The sequence below is a fragment of the Staurois parvus genome, unplaced genomic scaffold, assembly GCF_062004578.1.
Source record: "Staurois parvus isolate SC_StPar_1 unplaced genomic scaffold, SC_StPar_1.0 ptg000009l, whole genome shotgun sequence".
Taxonomy (NCBI): Eukaryota; Metazoa; Chordata; class Amphibia; order Anura; family Ranidae; genus Staurois; species Staurois parvus.
Genome location: NW_028317805.1, coordinates 10,895,058 through 10,913,889, shown reverse-complemented (window position 1 = coordinate 10,913,889; position 18,832 = coordinate 10,895,058). Strand labels below are relative to the sequence as shown.

Below are 18,832 nucleotides of genomic sequence, written 5' to 3'. Positions count from 1 at the left end.
TTCACAGCCCTCAATAACAATTCAAATAGTAAATTAAAGAGATAAGTCCATGAGGTGGCATGCGCCTTGTTGGATTTAACCCCCTACTAATCCAGCACATTGTACAAAGTGGCTGAATTCCTTGAATTTAGCTTTAACCGGTAGGAAGAATCACCAGAAATGAAGACCCCCAAATTATAGGTAGATCAGAAAACACTTTTCATAATGATCCCCAGCATACGTTCAAACTAGTGTCTAACGCAGTGGTTCTCAACCTGTGGGTTGTGACCCCTTTGGGGGTCGAATGACCCTTTCACAGGGGTCGCCTAAGACCATTGGAAAAACACATATTTCCGATGTGTAAAGAGCAGCTAATGTGTAGAAAGCAGCTACTCTGTTAAAAGCAGCTGCTGTGTTGAAAGCAGCAGTATTGAAGGTAAAACGACACTCATGAATTATAATTACTGGGTAAATAATTTTATGACTGGGGGTCACCACAACATGAGGAACTGTATTAAAGGGTCACGGCATTAGGAAGGTTGAGAACCACTGGTCTAACGCAACCCTAGATATCAGACAAAGTACATATCCGTATAATACCACTTTATTAGGCCAAATAAGAAAACAAACAAAACAGCAGACTCGTGTTTAGCAAGTACATAAGTTGCACTAAACAATCACAGCGTGTTATTAACAATAATCGATAGGATGGCAATCTTTAGAACAGAACCCAGCAGTACACTTGTATCCAGCATGCAGAATGATTAACAAACCCCACCCTACACGTTTCATCATTCCTAACTAGGAGAGAGAGAAAACGGCTCAACCAAATTGTTCACATAAACCTTTGATGGGAAAAATCTGACATCTGACAGGCATTGAGTTATCCGGTTACATGTTCTGATCAAGTCACTGTTTTATAAGTGCAATTTATTTTGTTTTTTCCTATTAAAGGGTGTTTTATCTGCACGATCCGGTGCCCGTTGTGTTTTAGCATACCACAATGCACAGTTGTGAACTATTTACATTGGCGTGCTGCGGTTAGAAACATGCAGGTGCGTTATAAATTGTGTTGTGGTCTGAAGGGAGTCTATATACATTGAATGAGCTGCTCTACTGCAATGCTCAGGATACCTTACTATAACATGCAAGCAGTAATGCACATCAAAGGTCTAAATGGGCCCTTCATTCAAAAGAATAAAAAGAGGTCCTAGAAAAAAAAAATACAAGTGAAAAATATGTTGGCAGTTGTTTATTTAAATTAACCTGCCAGGTGCATTCTTAAAGTGATCCCCCGCTCCAATTTACATTTATAAGGTAAATATCCTTCCTTCTCAGACATTAAGGCCCCATTTAGACTTGTTTTGCTGTCTGAAGCGCGATCTGCATTTGGATTGCACTTCAGACAACAATAGACTGGCAGGAGTTGTTTCACCTCCTCACTACCTGTTTAACCCCCAAATTACTGGGCAATAGCATGCATTGTTTGGTTGCAGGGCAGCTGCAGCACAGCATAGGTTGCACTCGGCAGGGGGTACCATCTGCTGCGTTTAACAGAGGGGTTACTGTGCACACCCTTGGCCGCTGCCTCAACGGCAACAGTTGGGAGTGGTTGAGGGCAGTAAAAACTTGGCTCTACCGCCCCTCAATCGCAAGTGTAAGGCTGGCCATACATGGGTCGATTTCCAAACAATTTTTCGTTCAAAAATCGGACCTAAGAATAATCGGCCGATTTTCGCTTTATTAGTGGGGCAATGGCACCGGACGATTTTCGTGGTTCCTTCCCATTTCGTTTATCATTCACGCTGGAATGTTCGTGAAAAAACAACTTATTTTCGAAATTATTGGTGGTACCATCGGATTACAGAATGAACAATGTTTCGATCGTTCGGAATTCGACCTATGTATGACCTGCTTAAATGAGGCCTAAAAGGTTACTTCTATTGCCTATACTAGTGAGGAAGCCCCCCTCTGTGTTTTATGTACAGACCACCTCTAGAAATAGGATACATGCATATTGTCAAAAAAATTTTACTGATCATATGGGCAAGGGTTTTCTAGGAAAAACTTTTTACGTAAGTGATCAGTGAAATGCTTGCCTTTATATTTTTTAATGCACACATATTTTTCCCAATAAAAGCACTTTTTTCATGTATGTATACACGCGTACACATGTAAAACTGTTAGAGATTCTGCATACAGCCCTACAGAACAGACAGTACATGATACACATGTGTTTTTCTGATTCACTGCAACCAGGAAACGGGAAATGTTGTTTTAGACAAAAGACCATTAAGTTCATAGATGCAGCTACAAACCTATAAACACTGCCATCTACTGGTTGAAGAATATATCGCTACTGAATACTAATGTAGTGGTTGCACAAAAATACATGAATACTGTATTCCAACTAAAAAAGACAATTGTGTTTCCTCAGACACAATTATATCGATTTTGGGTTACGGATCTGAACACAGTGCATATTTACGTGCATTTCCCTATTGAAAACAATACACCTGTATTCAGATCCATTTTTTTTCACAGCCATGTGCATGAGGCCATACTCCTCAACATACAGAAAAGCCAGTATGAAAAATATATAGAGTAAGATAAAAAGTTACAATACTTTCTGAAAATGCAGTAGAGTTACCCTTTAATCAGTAGACTGGAAGTTGCACTACGATACAGGCTTTGCGTGCTGTAAGCATTGGAAATGTATTGCATGTAATCATCGTGCTGTATGAAATAGGCTCACTACTGTAAAAGATTATCTGAAAAAATATTTATCCATGCTAAAATGTGTATGCTGTGGAACGCACCTGTTCCCTTTATGAATGTTTAATTACTCATGCAGGACTACAGGGATAACATTCATTGGCAGATTTGACTACAAATGTTCCAGAACATAAAAATGACCATTATTACTGGATTAAAAATCTGCCGGTAATGAACCTTATCTCATATGTGCTATTGAAGCTAAATATCTGTATACTACAGGGAAACCGTAGGAATCCTAATGATAAAAATGGATGGCCCATAGTAACCAACCCAACCACCCATTTCATGTTTTTAAATGTAAGATTACACATCTAGGCCATAGTGTTCATTTTCTCCATATATTAAAGGGAATCTCTGGCTTTGAATAAAAAGAGACCCAAAATAAATGTACTATATACATATACTGCAGACATTTTGTCAAATAATTACAAATTCTCTTTTTCTGAACTGTTTTTTTAACAGTAGTGGTATAACGGTCGTACGAAAAAAATCTATCAAGCGCTATTGCAAAGCCATCCACAACTCTGCCCCCAGCTACATCACCACCTGGTCTCAAAATATCAACCAAACCTCTCTTTGATCCTCCCAAGACCTTATGCTCTCTAGTTCCCGTGTCACCTCCTCCCATGCTCACCTCCAGGACTTCTCCCGAGCTTCTCCCATCCTATGGAATTCTCTACCCCAATCTGTCTAGCTGTCTCCTAATCTATCCACCTTTAGACGATCCCTGAAAACCTTTCTCTTTAAAGAAGTCTATCCTGCTTCTACCTAGTAAACCGCCATTTATTTCCTCCATCAGCTCATCCCCCCCCTTTGTATCTCTCAACCCTTCCTCCTAGATTGTAAACTCTAATGAGCCGGGCTCTCTGTTTCCTCTTTCCTCAAAATTGTATTGTAACTGTAATGTCTACCTTCATTTTGTAAAGCGCTGCACAAACTGTTGGCGCGATATAAATCCTGTATTATAATAACAATAATAATATCACGCATGAGCGAAAACAGATGACCCAGATGTTTATGTCCAAGGAATCTTCGTAAACACGAACGAAAAATCCAAATGTTAAAAGTAGATTGGCCTAATGAGATAATGAAACCAGAATTCTGCAGATTATATTTTATGTATCACTATTTATGTATATAGGTCATGTAATAAACGATATTATACTCATTGCTGGTAATTGTTGTGCATATCGCTCGTTCTGGCCGGAAGGGCGTGGCCACAAGGTCACACGCACACTGCATCACTTCCACTTGTACGGAAGCCTTCAACACTGCGTATTGCCCAAGGAACGATTTTTTTAGATTGGTTAATGTGGGCCACGATTTTGACCAACGAACAAACGCCTCTCAGTCGTCGGATGACCGATCGGTCGATTTTCTGATCGTGCATTCCCACCTTAAGGCTAGGTTCACACTATTGCGGGTGGTGCGGCTTGCATTTGCCCAAGCACATCAGCCCATTCATTCAAGCTCCATTCACACCTATGTAGTTTGCTTTTTTGTCTGTTTTGCAGTGCTTTTTGCAGTTCGTTTTACATTTTTCTACACACATTTTTGATGCATTTTTACTGCGTTTTTTTTTTTAATTTAAGTGGAATTTGTTTTTTGCTGGGCAGAATAAAAACGCAAAACATGGCAAAAACACGGCAAAAACGCATGCATTTCAGCAGATTCTCTATTGAACTCTTTTGTAGCAAAAACGTTGCTTTTTGCTTTTAAAAAAGTCCCTGACCCTTTCCGAAAGCGCAGCGGCTCAAAGTCGAGATGTGAACATGTTTCACAGGAAACCATGTTACATGGTCTGCAGTGTGTTTTTGCAAAAAGCACTAAAAATGCATTGGTGTGAACGTAGCCTTAGATGGACTGTTACACCTGCGTTTCCTGCAGGAAAAAGTCCCTGACACTTTTTTTAAAAATGAAGCTACAAGAAACTACATGGTGCTTTGGCATCACGCGATTTCATGCACCCAAAAGCGCACTGTATTTTCTGATGCATAGGGGTTCCATTAAGAATTAATAGCACGCTGTGCATCTGCATAAGAGTAGAGCATTTTGGCTATGGGTGCTGGAAACTGCAATTTACACTCATTCCCGCACCCGCTATAGTGTGAACTTAGGCTAAGAAGTATTTTTTTGTAAAGCTGTTTTGTTGGTAGGAAATTTGACTAAAAGCGGTAAAAATCTACAGAAAAAAAAAACTATTTGGTGTATTAGGTGACTTAGGAAACAAGTAGACAGCTGTTGCTTAAAGCCGTAGTAACCTACACTTTATCTTGTACCTACAGATAAGCCAATAATTCTTTTAGATTGTAAGCTCTAAGGAGCTTCTGTATTGATTTGTATTGTAACTGTACTGTCTGTCCTCAAGTTGTAAAGCGCTGCGCAAACTGTAGGTGCTACATAAATCCTAAATAATAATAAAAATACCTGTAGTGATATCATCGCGGCTCAGTCAGTCAAACGTCTGGAACCTGCAAACCCGGAGGGAAGACCAGGTGAAGATGGGATCCCTGTCAGCGGTAACAGTGTGCCGCTGGAGGGATCTGTTTTTTAGGTATGTCTATGTCAGGGATCCCGGCCGCTCAGTGGTGCGTGCATGCGCAGATCGCTGACTCGTCCTAGCCGGCGAGCACGGAGTTCTCGGCGATCGCGGCGATCGCGGCGCCGGCCACGCATGCGCACTAGCGATTGCAGCCGCACCAATGAGAGCACAGGGCGCCCTATTTAAACCTGCCCTGTGCATCTTCAAATTGCCTGATGGTCTTGTTCCCTGTACCTGTGTTCCTGCTGATCATGTGTTCCTGGTTTCCTTGTTGCTGACCCAGCCTGCTCCTGATACTGCTGTCTTCTCCTGCCCTGGCTCGTCCTGACTATTCTCTGTCTGATCCTGATTGCCTGACCTCTGGTTACTGAACCCGACTTGTGACCTGTTATTCTTCTGCCTATTGCTCAGTGCTGTCTGCTCCGCTGTTGCCAACCCGGCCCGTCTGACCACGCATACCTCTTCACATCTGGCTCTCACCTGCACCACGCCATTGGCACCTGCCTCTACCACAGCTGGTGTGTCTCAGGGGTCGCGACCTGGTCTCAGGCCGCTTCAAGTCCATCCCCGCCATCAGGGGCTCTGGTGAACCAGCAGACTGAGGCTTAGACTCCGCACCATGGGGAATCCCGGCCAGTGGGCCACTAGAGGCTACAGCCAGTCGGCTACTGACAGTCTATCATAATGTGCTAGTATTCAATGAGTATAACTCTCACCGTGCCATTCCCGCGGTCTCCATCCATTCAACTTGGATATATCAATCACATAGGGTCGGCAACAAGACGAGAGTAAAACTGTAGAAACTTTTATGTAAATGCAGAGTTTAAAGCATTCCAGGAGACAAGCAAAACTAACACATTTTAGTCAAACAAGACCTTACTCATAGTCGTGTATGGTCTTGTTTGACTGAAACGTGTTAATGTTGCTTCTCTCCTGTAATGCTTTAAACTCTGCATTTACATTAAAGTTTCTACAGTTTTACTCTCATCTTGTTGCTGACCCTATGTGATTGATACATTATAACATGAGCCTGCAGGGGGGACAGTTTGTTTTTTTAGAACAGACTCTAAGAAAAAATGTTTTTTATCAAAATTTATATAGCAAAAAAAAAAAAAACAGTGGCTATTAAATACCACCAAAAGAAAGCTCTATTTGTGTGAAAAAAAAGGATATCAAATTAATTTGGGAACAGTGTTGACTACACAATTGCCAGCTAAAGTAGCACAGTGCTGAATAGCAAAAAATGCCTTGATCATGAAGAGGGTAAATCCGCCCGGAGGTCAAGTGGTTAAAATATAAGCAAAAATGTATTTGGATAACACATGCAAAAATATAAAATACAATTTTCACTGCAGTACTCACCTTCCCCAGACTCTTTCCCCTGTAGACACCCAACTCTGACTTCTTGCTGCTGCTCCTCTGGGTTGCTGACTTCTTGTTGCTGCTCCTCTGGGTTGCTGACTTCTTGCTGCTGCTCCTCTGGGTTGCTGACTTCTTGCTGCTGCTCCTCTGGGTTGCTGACTTCTTGCTGCTGCTCCTCTGGGTTGCTGACTTCTTGCTGCTGCTCCTCTGGGTTGCTGACTTCTTGCTGCTGCTCCTCTGGGTTGCTGACTTCTTGCTGCTGCTCCTCTGGGTTGCTGACTTCTTGCTGCTGCTCCTCTGGGTTGCTGACGTCTTGCTGCTGCTCCTCTGGGTTGCTGACTTCTTGCTGCTGCTCCTCTGGGTTGCTGACTTCTTGCTGCTGCTCCTCTGGGTTGCTGACTTCTTGCTGCTGCTCCTCTGGGTTGCTGACTTCTTGCTGCTGCTCCTCTGGATTGCTGACTTTTTGCTGCTGCTCCTCTGGGTTGATGACTTCTTGCTGCTGCTCCTCTGGGTTGATGACTTCTTGCTGCTGCTCCTCTGGGTTCCCACATCATCCCACTTTCTGTAAGCCCAGGTTGTCCCTGGAGGTGCCTCAGCACACTTCCTGGGCTCATAGGGAATATTGCATAGAGCAGCACTTACACTTCACAATATGGGGGGCTTTAACATACAGTATGGAATACACTACCCAAAAATAGTCATGGTAAAATCGATCATGGATTTTTAAAAGGAACTGTATTTCTTCCTTGCAACCATATGCACTCTTCTAAATATAAAGGAGTAGTATGGAATTGTTTTGACCCAGGAAAAGTAATCCATCCTCCATTAATGAGGCCAGGAAGGATGTTTCCATCTGGGAGGAAAGATTTCCAACATCTGCCAGGCGTTTTCTTTTTATGTTCTTCTGAAGCAAAACTGCTGGATGTAATTGATGGTCATCTGTCGGTTTTCAGTCTAGCTGATATAACTATGTACACGGCGCTGAAAAAATTGCAGTAAGAAATTGACGGACTTCAATGAGCGTGCATACGTTTACATTTGCTGAAGACATCATAACAAGATAAGATTGTAGCTTTAGTGAATCATATTGGACTTTCGTTAAAGCTATCTTTTGTTTCGTAAGTAAGTATGTCTCCCATGACAAGATATAAGCAGATGAGGTCTAATGCCCACAGGTTCCCAAAACCACAACTGCATCCAAACTGAGCATCCATATTATCCATTGTACAACCATGTTTTAGCCTTATTGAAAAACAGAACCTTAGACTGCAAACTATAGAGCACATTCACCTGATTTTTTTTGAGTTTTATATTTTTACTTGTCTGCTGTTCCGTATTTCAATGACAGTTTCACATACATGTTTATAAATGCCCATTTCATCATCTTTATATCAGATTAAAGTGGTTTTAAAGGTTCAGATATTTTTCTTTAAAATAATAAACACATCATACTTACCTGCTCTGTGCAATGGTGTGAAGAGGATTTATCTGGGGTCTGGGGTGGTACACCAGGAGAGGCTGGAGATCTCTCCTAGAAGAGAAGTTCTGACTTTGGGACTTATAATATAGTTCAGAAAGTTTGTCCTCCGTTGCCATTTCCTTGGGCGTCCCATACACCCCTTACCCCACCCAAGTTCTAAACCCCTAATAAAACTTCAAAACAAAGCTCAAGGACTGGCTGTTGTATGCTGGTACAAGTCTCAATGGAAAATGCATATTTCCTGGCTGTGCAGGACTATAGGGGGAACCAAATCTTCAACAACTCCTAAGGGGGTATTGCTACATATTCATAAAAAATAAATAAGTTAATAAAAAATTAAATCTTTTTAAATGCAGACTACATAGGTCCCTTTACCTGTCTTTATATCAGCACCCTGTAAATGTAAAGAAGTATTTAAATTAGAAGAGGTAGGGCCAACACTAGAAGTTACCCAGGATGAATGAGTTCTGCTGGTCACAGTGCAGTGCAGGTCAAGGTTCTGGCTGTGTTTTCTGACAGGGGTGCCAAGATCAGGGGCGTATTTTCCACAAGGCAAGGGCAGCATTTTTCAGGGGGGCAGCACGTCCCCCCAAAAAAAGGGATGAAAGAAAGGGCACGTGCACCATGGGAACCAGGTGGAATCCAAGATAGGCTGCGGGCTGCTTGAAGGTGTATGTAGAGCCTGGCTCTCATTCCCGGGGACATCTGGAGCTGTGAAGATGAGTGTCTCTCTATCGCTGGGAAGGGGGGTAGTGGAAGGCCCTGAGGGGTGGGGGGCAGGGGTGTTGTTGGTCAATGTCAAGCTCTGTCCATGGAAGGGGGAAGGGGGGGTTGTGTTGGTCGGTGTCCGTGGGGGCAGACGATTTGTGTGTTGCCCAGGGCAGCGCAAAACCTAAATACACCACTGGCCAAGCTCAGAGACAGGCTGATGAGTGTTACCAGTCTATATGTATTTCTACTTTTTACTTATCTGTATATGCTTGAACTTTATCTATATGATGAAGTTCAGTTGATCCTATATGTAGCAAACTAGCTCATCAGAGTTGAAGCGGAGTTCTCCTTTTCCCTTTTTTCTCTTTTTATTTGAGATATTTCTCATTCCTCAGCCTCATTCCCTACCCCCCTGCAGTCCTGAGAGGCAAATGTTATCTCCTGACAGATGGTGTGGGTCAACCAGGTTAAGACATCCTGAGTCCAGGTGCTAGGCAGTCTGCTGAAGGGTAACCTTCGTCACCCAAAACTGTGTAGGCCCACACATCATAAAACTGACCAGCAATTAATTGAACATTCCTCAGGTCAACTGTGTGTTTCATGTCATGGATTATGAAGCTGTTAGTTTTAACTGAGAGTTCACTGACATTCTGCCCAACATATTGTATTGGGCAGATGCAAAGCCACCCCCCCCTCGCCAGGGGGGGGGGGATTTTAAAAAGGGACAGGCTGCAAGCCTAATAGTTAGAGCTTAACACACATCTCCTGAGTGTAACATCGTAACAGAGGAGATCAAAGAACCTTCCTGCTCTGCACTTGGATCTGCTTAGAAACCAAGACATATTGGCAAGTAACTTAACTTTTTAATTTCCTCCCTATCATCTCTTTGCTGTATCTTTATATATATTTATATACATATATATATATATATTTTCCTGGCATCTCTTTGTAAATATTTTATTGCACCTGTTTGACTCTTTTAGTAATAAATCTTTCTTTCTGAAAGTGTTAAACTGTTTTTAAGCGCTTACCTGCAATTCACGAATTCCTGCCTTTTGAAGAGACGCTACTGTGTTTGTTTACGCCCTGCCCAATTGACCATATTGGATAGGTGACTTTTCAATCATTATAGTGTATTTCTGACAGAGTCCGTCTTCTCTGTACATTTCAAGACGGTGGTGGCAGTAGAAGGGTTAGTTGCGTAATTAACCTGACCCAGTAACAAGCGCATTCAGGCTGCAGGCACCGATTGTAGCCCATTAGCTGGACAATCGCTGTGCAGGGTGCAGCTGGGTGTGGCCTTGTTACTCGCGTCACACAGCGGTTTTAGATCGGCCGGTCCTTTTTGGTGAGAAGGTCTGGGGTCTGACGCCGTGGGCGTGACGTATTACTGTTAGTCGCGATCGTGTGATTGTTGCATGTTGGTGGCGGCGACCGTGGATCCGTGACACTATACAGTGCGTTGCTTTGAATTATCAGGTCTGGAAGGACATCCTGCATAAATAATACACACATATGGCTGCACCCTACTCCTAGAAACAAGGTTTTTAAACATAAACACATTTTTATAATATTTATATACATTGCATGATTTAAATTAAGCGGATCGAATCTGAATACGTCAAAAAAAAACTCAGACTGCAGCTTACATTTATGCTAGGTTCATACACAGTGCTGGAACAATGTGATCCAGTGCCAAGGGCAAAGATTCTAAACTGTGTCCCCCTCCCCAGCTCACAATGCGCATGCTTAGGGGATCCTATGCCCAGCAGTCACTCGCTTGGCAAAATCACAGCCACTGTCACTACTTCTGTCAGCCTTGTAACAGAAGGAAGGCGTCCCCATCCCTACAGTAAACCATTGTGCCCAGGGCAACCGCCCCTCCCACCCAACCCTTGTCCTGGCCCTGTTCACACTTATGCAGGTCGAGAAATAAGTGCTAATTGTACACATTCCTCAACGTGCAGTCAAAGCGTGCTGTTCTTTAGCAGACACACAAGGGTGCCATTGAGTCTTAGTGGCACCCCCACGCAGCAGAAAACGTGGAGCATTTTTAAGTGCTTAAATGCTGCAGTACCATGAGGTTCCATACAGCCGAATTTTGAAAAAAAGAGTCAGGAACTTTTTCTCATGGTTTCAAATAAATTGGCTGCTGTACCATGCAGGGCTTCTGGCTATGGTGGTAGACGGCTGAATCTGCAGTAGATCTGGCCATCCACAGTGATGGCATAATCTGACAGCTATGAGCAGACCAGATGATGGGCAACTGCTCAGATTATTATCCAGAGGATAATGAAAGTGATTGAGAGCTAATCCTGTATACTCTCATCTTCCATTCCTCCTTTCTGATCCATTTATTGTTACAGGACATGTCTTGAAAATAGATAGCAATACCAGAATAAGTCTAAGCCTCACCATACATTATACAATTTTCTTTTAGATTTACCAAAACCATATACTGTAATATGAGGTCAAACCTAAACACTTTCAATTTGTATGCGATCAGGCAGGCCCTTGCACTACATAGGAAAATCTAAAGGAAATTGAGCAAGAAAATTGTATAATATATGGCCAGCCTAACATTTTTTTTAATGTTCACATCAATGGATGTCTCAAGGGGGTGTGATATGTGTGCATTCACCATTGTGAACCTGCTACAACTCAGTCAACGTGTGGATCCAGCAACGGCATTATAGAGACAATTGAATTTCTACTGTTTTTTTCTGAGTAAAAAAATTACATCCAGCACTTGAAAAGAAAACAAATTTACATTTTACATATAACGCAGATTATAAAGGTTTGGGTCAGGGTTAAAACACAGGGGCGTTCAAGTCAAACCGGGACTTTTGAGTTTATATAATAAAAAGACAAATTTCAAGGAGTAAAAACTGCATTTATTTTTTTACATACTCCTCTGCTGCATTTATATACTTATCCCAGTGTTTAACTAATGCCTGGAAAGCTTTGGCTTAGAAAGATTTGTCAGTACGCCAGAACCATCTTAGGACAGCCTGCTTCACTTCGTCATCATTGTGTTCACCGTTCCCACAGAAAGATTAATCTCTTGTGCAATTTCCTGACAGGTTATATGTTGATTATCTGAGATCAGGTGTTTCATGTACTGAATGTTCACAGGAATGACTGCTGTGGGCTGGGAACCACCACGGCCGGGATCGTAACTGAAGGACGTACGGCCATCTTTGAAATGTTTACACCATTCAAATGTCTTACTGCAGCTGAGCGTCTCATCACCATATTGTGCTTGAAGTCTTCTGTAGATATCCGCATGCTTTACGCCTTCGTTCACAAGAAACTTCATCACCACACGCTGTTCCATGCACGCACTAACACTGTTGTCTGCTATCTTGATTAATGGTCTCTGGACTGGCCCACGGCATGTGCGTTGCCTATCAGTAATAGAATGCAAGTGTACAATCCAAGCACACACATTCCTACATTAAAAATGGCTGTGTATAAGGAGGTGCTGCAGCAAACGTCGGCTGGAACCGAACAGAATCAGCAAGGGAGAATGTCACCAGCACACCGAGGATCACCAATATAGGTCCAAAAGTTTAACTGAACGATCACATAATTACAAGGCGTTGCTGTAAGTATGTGATCGTTCATTAAAACGTTTGGACCCATATTGGTGATCCTCAGTGTGATGGTGACATTCTCTCTTGCCTATTGGTAATAGGACACACTTGCCACTTACTACTGTGTGCAGTACCACCATGCTAGCATCCCTTTTTTTTTTTGTTTACAAACGATTTTATTGTACATAAGTAGACAGTAAAACAACAGCACAGTATGAAAGTGATATTGTCAACAAAAATATGGCACATTTGAAATGTACAATACATAAAAGTATATTAACAGAAAAAAGAAGATAGAGGAAGAAAGAAATTTATGAGTGCATGAGATACATAAATGATAAAATAGATTGAGTGATACATTTATCAACAATATATGTCAGACATTCCTTACCGGGGATGTTGTCAATCATGCAATAAATGTCTACAATCCTTCCATGACTCCCATTTTTTATCGTATAAGTGCATCTTATCCAGTAGTGTATAATGAATACGTTCCATAAGCATTACATCGTCAATTCTGTGTAAAACGGAGTCCAAGGGTACAACATTAGACCGCCAATGCAGGGCAATGGACCATAAAGTGGCAATACATAATGTATGTAGCAATCTCAAAGTGGCATCAGGGACCCCTGGGATATGAACCCCCAATAAACAGGTCTGTATGGACAACTGCATCGGGTTGCCCGATAGTGAGGTAGCCACCTCAGATATCTTACGCCAGATCAAAGATACGTTCGGGCAATCCCAAAACATATGGACCAAAGTGCCTGTGCGGCCACAGCCCCGGAAACATAAAGGGGATGTTTGTGGAAACATTGTATGTAGTCTGGACGGAGTATAATACCATCTGGTTAAAACTTTAAGGGCCGTCTCACGAACCGAAAGAGATCTAGAGCTCTTGCATATATTATCCACCATGGAGTCCCAATCCTCATCCGAAAAAGTGATACCACAATCCTCCTCCCACCTCTGCCTGTACATAGGGGGAGTATGAAAAAGACAGATCAAAAATTGGTGATAAAGATCTGAAATAAGACCCCTACCTCTAGGAGAGTCACGGCTGATACGTTCAAAAAAAGAGATCGGAGAAGACGGGGTAAGGCCAAAGTGCGCATTAAAAAAGTGCCTAATCTGTCTATAACGAAGGTACTCACGAAGAGGAACATCAAATAGCACGCGCAGCATATCGAAGGTAATATAAGATCCTCCTCTTTGGAAATCAGATAATCTGACAAAGGATCGATCATACCACCAACGAAACATGTGAGGGGAAGAAAAGGCTACAACAAAAGTAGGATCACCAAAAAATGAAACACCTGGGGGAATATGAGAGACTAAACTCAGCTTAGCCTTGTATTTGGACCAAAGTGTCAGTGAGTGGGTCACTATAGAGTTATGAAAAGTAAGCGATCGGGGGGAGATTTTAGACCATAAAATTCCCGGTAAATAAAAAGGACGTATCGACTGAGACTCAAACTTGATCCACGGGATTTGAGAGTTAATAGTAGCCCATTGTGATAATTGCGCAAAACGAGCCGAGAGGTAATATAGCCAAAAGTTAGGAAGACCAAGACCTCCCGTCCGTTGTGAACGATACAAAATGGATGAGGCAAAACGTGGATGCTTATTTCCCCAAATAGAATTGTTAATAATCCGCTGAAAATGATCCAAAAACGTTTTTGAAACCGGAACTGGAAGTGCTCTAAAAAGATAAAGCAGTTTGGGCAAAATATTCATTTTAACCGCCGTGACTCTACCCAGAAAGGAGATATGATAACCGTGCCAAATCTTCAGTAGAGTAGAGAGACGTGATACACATGGTGGATAATTAGCCGCAAACATATCCGAGTATCTGGGAGCAAGATTAATCCCCAAATAGGATATCCTGTCCTTGACCCAGCGAAATGGAAAAGAACTACGGAGAGATGCACTTAGGGAGTCAGGAACATTAACAGGCATAATTACCGATTTGGTAAAATTAACAGTGAGACCTGACACTTTAGCAAAATCATTCAATACGACACACAAATTAGGCAAAGAAGTCAACGGGTTAGTAATAAAAAGCATAACATCATCAGCATACATGCTCAACTTAAAATGTGAAACTAATAACGAATAGCCAGAAATATCCGAATGTGATTTGATCGCCAATGCCAAAGGTTCCAACACCAGCGCAAACAAAAGGGGTGAAAGAGGACAACCCTGACGGGTACCTCTACCCAATGTAAAAAAGTCAGAGTTACAGCCAGGAAGCCTTATTCTTGTTTTAGGAGAGTCGTATAGGGCATGTATGCCTGCCAAAAACCCATCACTGAAGCCCATTTTCTGTAGCAAAGAGAACAAGTAGGGCCAAAGAACACTGTCAAAGGCCTTGTTTATGTCTAAACTCATCAACAGAACCTCTTTGGAATGTAAATTGGCATCTTGAATAACGTTTAGAGTGAGACGAATGTTATCAGTAATAAATCTGTCGGGAATAAAACCCGACTGGTCTGGAGATACCAAAGAGGAGATAATAGGAGCCAACCTGTTCGCCAAAATGCGGCTAAATATCTTCAGATCGTTATTCATTACTGAGATTGGTCTATAGTTTTGTGGCAGACAGTGGTCTTTCTGTGGCTTGGGTATTAAAGACATGTTAGCTAACAACATCTCCTCGGGGAACTTACCCCCCTGTAAAACATCATTAAATAGTGTTATCAAGTATGGAGCCAATATAGAGGTAAAATGTTTATAATAGCCAGCAGTAAATCCATCAGGACCCGGCGCAGTAGAGCGTTTCAGCGTTCCCATTGCACATGTTATTTCCTCTAAGGTACATGGGGCATTAAGAGAGGCAATCTGAGAAGGTGTGAGAGCAGGAAGGGGTATAGAATCTAGCCATGAATCTGATAGAGAAACAGAATCCGACTGTGGAGAAGCCAATAGTTTAGAATAAAAATTTTCAAAAATACCCAAAACTTCCTGAGGTAAAGATGAGATAGCACCTGAATTAGTACGCAATTTATACACATGTGGCGGGCGCAAAGAATGGTTCAATTTCCTTGCAAACATGGTAGATGCTGAGTTGCTATGTAAGAGGAACGAGGCCTTCAACCAGCGGAGGGCCTTTTCAGTTTTTTGGGAAAGTAGGGCATTTAGTTCCAAGCGCTTTTGGGACAATAGCTGTTTATTGAGTAAAGATGGATCAGCTACATGGCTTCTATAGTGTGCTTCTAATTCTCGGGTTAAAAGTAGTATCTGCTGCCAACGTTTTTTATTTCTGGCCGAAGCCATAGAGATAAGTCGGCCCCGTAGGACCGCCTTGTGAGCTACCCAGAGTGTGGCTGGGGAAATATCAGGGGTTGAATTAGATTGAAAGTATTCCTTAAGAGATGTAACCACCTCCTGCCGAGAGTCAGTATCAGTTAGCATAGAATCATTGAGTCTCCACGAAAAGGGAGTAGGTGCCAATCCCACAAACGTGATAGATAAGGCCATAATACTGTGATCCGACCAGGGGCTCAAATGAATACTAGCTATCCTAGAATTAGCTAGCAATATAGGGGTACAAAAGATATAGTCTAGTCTAGCATAAGAGTCATGTGGGTGGGAATAAAATGTGTAATCCCTGGCTCCCGTGTTGTGCGCTCTCCAAGCATCCACCAACTGGAGGGCATCTAGTTTCTTAGTAAGGGATTTTGGGAAAGCTTGGGAAGTGTGCGAGGCGGAACTACGGTCCAGAAGAGGATTTGCCACCAGATTAAAATCCCCACCCACCAATAGATGGGGGGACAAAAATTTATCCAGTGCACCAAAAAATTAAAAAAAAAAAGTAGCCTGTGCCGAATTTGGTGCATAGACATTAGCAATTGTAAGTTCTCGACCTGAAAGGGTGCCCTTAAGAATAATAAACCTACTGTCTGGATCACGATACACATGTTGAACCTCAAAGGGAAATGAGTTATGTAGAAAAATGGCCACTCCCCTACTCTTGGAGGAATGTAGGGTATAATACCCCTGCCTATAGGATCTATGAAAAAAGGTCGGGTGTTTTGCGGCTGCAAAATGCGTTTCCTGTAATAAGATGATTTTTGCTCCTAATCTTTTATATTGAAGAAAGGCTGTTTTTCGCTTATTTGGCGAATTGAAACCCTGGACATTATGCGAAATACATTGAATTGCCATAATAAACAGAGCTTGCTACTATCATCATAAAAGTACACATTACAAAGATATCCCCTAAAGTTGTTTGATTAGACATAGAAACCCGCAGGTCTGCATCAGACAGACATACAAGTGGCAGATCCAGCCTAGGGGACCTCCAGACCCCAACATAGGGGTCGTGATGTCCACAGACCGACACAATACCATCCTCATACACTAAAGTTTTGAGAGAAGAGAAAACGAAAAACAATGGAGAAAAAGCTTTAATATCTTCTATATTTGAAAGGGTAACTGAAGAACATGGATCAGGCAGAAAAGTCGTCATACCTGATAAAACAAAAAGGTCAAACATTAAGGGGCCACATGGGCCCAAACCCTGTCTCCTTAGAACATGGAAAACAGAGCTGCCACCCCGCAATCGGGCGGCGACACCTCCGGCCATGTCAGGAGGCAGGGTGGGGTAACGTGTCAAAGAGTAGTACAACCATGAATTAATGGGCGCAATTAGGAGGGTCCAATGACCCTTGTCATACCTTAACTCGTCCAGTTATCAATGCAAGGCATACAAAATATTCAGTATTGTAAAAATATCACAGCAGCAACCACAGAAATATACAACCTGACAATGTGAGAAATAGAGAGCAAAATCCCTGTGTCCCAAATCTTAGTAAAGTCATAAAAAACAATAGACCAGACCATAGATTATCAAGACAATGAGTATTAGGCAAATGAGAATGGGCCTGTCAACCCGGTTCTTGTCTGACTCTCCTTCTATCCCTCCGTGGGGAAGGGGTATGCCAAATGGGAGAGATACGAGGGGTGGAGGGTGGGCGTTGAGGTGATGGGGCATCCGCCAAGCCTAATTTGGCCAAGATTGCTCTACCTTCGGGAGGGGATGTAGCGATATATGTGCTCCCATTATGTGGAACTATCAGCTTAAAAGGGAAGCCCCACTTGTAGCGGATACGAGCAGAGAACAGGGCAGTTGTAACTTCTTTCATTTTTCTACGCCTCTCCAACGTGGCCGGGGAAACATCAGGATAGATTTGTAAAACCGAGCCCTCAAAGGAGATCGTTGGAGTATTGCGAGCAGCTCTGAGTATTTTTTCCTTGGTCAGAAAATCCTTCATGCACAAGACAATATCCCTAGGCGGCTTGTCAGCAGGAGGTTTAGGGCGTAGGGCTCTGTGGATACGGTCACAAGCAAAAGATCCAGGGTCACGATCTGGAAGGAGTGACTTGAATAACTTGATTATAATTAATGAAAGATCCGACATAGACTCCGGGATTCCCCTGATTCGCAGATTATTCCTGCGATTGCGATTATCAAGATCCTCAACCTGCGCCTGCAGTTGTGAAAAGGCCGTTTGTAAATGATCATGCTCTCTGGAAAGTTCACCATAGGCCAGGCTAAGTTCATCGTGTTTGGTTTCCAAGCGGTCTGTCCTAGAGCCCAGCGTGGCTATTTCCTGAGAGAGAACATTGGTGCTTTTATGCAATTCTGATTGAAATTTGGCGGCTAGTTTGGCGTACATAGATTCCAAGCAGGACTCCAAGTCCCCTTTTGTGAGTTGCTGTGTATTTTCGCTGACCAAGGCCGATAAGGGAACGGTGGTATCCCGTGAGGGATCGGACAGGGATGCTTGCTCTGCATTGACTGGAGACATGCTGCAAATCTCGTGAGCCTTAAGGAGGTATGTCGTGAGGGACGTCTGAGCTTGTCCCTTTTTTTTCTTGGTGGACGGCATACAAAAGAATCTCCCGGGGGTGATCAACTGAAAATTGGAAAGTGAGTGGAGATTATAACCCCAGGGGACCTATAGCGCCCAAAATAGGTTCAGGGTTGTAGTTACATGGATGCTGTCAAACCCATCTGCAATAACATTATATTGTAAAAATATTCAGCAAGCCTTGAAAGGGTAGATAGAACATAAGTCACAGCAACCAGCAAAAATTTTACTCTGGGGGAGGATGATAGCATCAGATCCCAGCTCAGGACACAGGAGGGATGGGTGGGAAGCAGGAAGCAGAGGACCTCCGATTCTGAGCTCAGGGCCCCGCAGGGAGACACCCCCCGGGGCAGTATCAAGGCCCCAGTAGGCCTCTGAGCCCAGCAAGGGCCACAGACAGAGAAGGAGATGGGCTCTGGGGTTATTAATGTGAGGCCCACTTCCCAAATCACTGTGGGGAGATCATAATGACAGGATGCCGCCTGTACCCCCCACTCACTGTGTCCAG

General features: G+C 42.8%; 1 protein-coding gene across 2 annotated transcripts in view; it reads right to left on the bottom strand.

Moving 5' to 3' along the window:
- Positions 1-18,832, bottom strand: part of CUNH10orf90 (chromosome unknown C10orf90 homolog) — a 226,362-nt gene that overhangs the window by 114,429 nt on the left and 93,101 nt on the right. The window lies entirely within an intron of this gene.